The 2,499-nt window shown below is 34.7% G+C and overlaps 1 non-coding gene across 1 annotated transcript; it reads left to right on the top strand.

Moving 5' to 3' along the window:
* The first annotated feature begins 1,923 nt into the window (after positions 1 to 1,923).
* Positions 1,924 to 2,061, top strand: LOC138093826 (small nucleolar RNA SNORA70). The gene has a single exon (XR_011146160.1). It is a non-coding gene; the product is annotated as a small nucleolar RNA SNORA70 (small nucleolar RNA).
* The last annotated feature ends 438 nt before the right edge of the window (positions 2,062 to 2,499 follow it).

Below are 2,499 nucleotides of genomic sequence, written 5' to 3'. Positions count from 1 at the left end.
TTATTATACAAATGCAAAATCATATTTTGTATTGAATTTGAAATATGATTAGACCTATATCCCATTCTAAGTAGATTTAAAAGAAAATTTATCTAATATCAAATTTTAAGTAGAATATTTTTGTCTACTTCCAAAGAAATTTTAGAAAAAGAAAAAAATTTAAATGATATGATTCTTTGTATTTTATTGGTTCCTTGTAAATGAATATGAAGGTTCAGTGATAGCTAAGACTATTGAAATATTACTTCACCTTTGAGTAAGAAATTTGGGGAAGGGATATTTATCTAAAAGGCAGCCATAAATCATCATTGTATTCTTTTATAAGCAAAAAGTAGAAGCAATACATAGTTTGTAACCAGCAGTTTCATCTTCTCTTCGTGTTGTGGCAGATTAATACCAGCTTAGCCCAAACATCCAAAGTTATGCTGTTGGCAATGTAGCCATCTGTTTTTAATGAATATCTGGGGTCCATTTTTCAGTTAAGCTTCTCTTATTGTGTGTGTATGTTGCTTTTTCAGAGCTATCTGCATAATTGCTTAAAGATTTTACTACAAAATTAATATCCTTGCTGTGAACAGGGGAACAGGGCAAAAACCAGGATGACAGAGCCTGAGATGAGGTGAAAAGCAAATCCAATTTTTCCTTGCACCATAGAAACCTCGTCAGGACTAGCTTTATCTGGTAATCCACATTTAAACTTTAACCTGTAGGGGGGCTCTTTGTGTTAGATAATGTAAGCACAAAAGGAGGCTGAATCACTAATCAGATTAATCATATTTTGTAAGACTCAAAAGCTTCATTAAAAAGACCTGGTATCCAAGTTACAAATTTTTGCTAGTGGTAGTGGTGAAGGAGGAGTTTGTCAAAAAAAAAAAAAAAAAGTCATGGAAATGCTCACATCTTCAACTTTTAATGATCCTATAGCAAGCATGACTGAAGAACAATGCAATATCCTAATTTAAAAAATCATACCTACACAAAATTAGCCAATATTTTATTGCACTTTTTTCATATTTTAATATAAGAAGGTACTATTGGATAAAGGTTTTCATTGCTATTATAGCTTCTTCATATTTTGAGCATATGTTGATATATTTGTATTATAGGCACCTATAATTTATATTTACATAAGTAACATTATAAATGCAATATACATTATGTATATAAAACAACTACCAACTGTCAGTTGATGACTTATTATTCTAAGTCATTTCTCAAAGCATTTTGTAAACTTGACTGTTCAATTAAGGAGAATATTTGATGGAAATGGGGACCCTTCTGAGAAATAAAGTGGAAAGGAGAAACTTTGTTGGCCCAGAATTTTATAAAACATGAAGCAAAGAAATGCAGTCACAAATTTCTTTGGTTTGTTGAAAAAGAAGGAAGGAAGAAAAATATGTCATTAAACTATATCTTTGCAAGTAAAGCAAATCTTTAAAAAAATAAGCAAATGAGTTCTATGGTTGACAGTCTGTAGCATGACTAGGTAATTATGGGGAAAATGCAATTGCATGTGTAACTTTATGCACACCAAAATCTCTTCAAAACTCAGCCCTCATATTTTAAATCAACAATAGTTTTTGGCATATGGTATGTTACACAAATGCTTCCTAGCAAAACTGCTTCGATAATAATCTTGGTGAAAGAGCATGCCTAGTAATAGCTATTGAAAATTGCTTCATGCTACCTTTTGAAGATACCATGTAATTCTGATGTCTGATTAACAGTGTAAAAACATTGTATCAGTTCATTTTTCTCAGCACATCCTCAACAGAGATCCATTTATAAAATTATATATTCATATCTGCGGAAGTCTCTATCTTAAAATGAACTATGCAAAATTACTAAGGAAAAGACACAGGTCTTTATAAGCAAGTCATTTGAGATGAGGAAACTCAACCAAATGAAATGACAATATATTGACAACAAAAAACAAACAAGACTTATAACTCTTTTCCCCAAGCAGGCTCAGTGTGCAATGGCTGCAAACAGCAGCTTCCTTGGTAGTGTAGGCAGCCTGCTGCCTGTACAGGATGCCCTAAGGGACCTTGAAAGACAACTCTTTCCAGTGGACATTCATGACTAATCAGCTGTCCCCAGCTGAGGCTCCAGACAAGTATGTGTGGTACCTTTAGAAAGCCCCAGGTCACAGTGGCCAAGGTCCATACTGACCAAATCATAAAGTTCATCCACACCAAGCTGCAGAACAAGGCGCATGTGACTGAGGTCCTCTGGGGCCAACTTCAAGTTCCCTGGCCACTGGAAGGTCCACATCTCCAAGAAGTGGGGATTTACCAAGTTTAATGTCGGTGAATTTGAAAACGTGGTGGCAGAAAAACAGTCCATACTGGATGTCTGTGGGGTCAAATATATCCCTAATCATGGCCCTCAGGACTCATGAGAGCCTTGGCACTATCCCCTCTTAATCATGCCCACCAATGAATCCTACTTTCCTGTCAAAAACAAAGAAACAAACAAACCAAGAAACAAAAGTAATGC

This window comes from Capricornis sumatraensis, chromosome 1, assembly GCF_032405125.1.
Source record: "Capricornis sumatraensis isolate serow.1 chromosome 1, serow.2, whole genome shotgun sequence".
Lineage (NCBI taxonomy): Eukaryota > Metazoa > Chordata > Mammalia > Artiodactyla > Bovidae > Capricornis > Capricornis sumatraensis.
The sequence above is the reverse complement of the archived record's forward strand: the minus strand, read 5'-3'. Positions and strand labels throughout refer to the sequence as shown.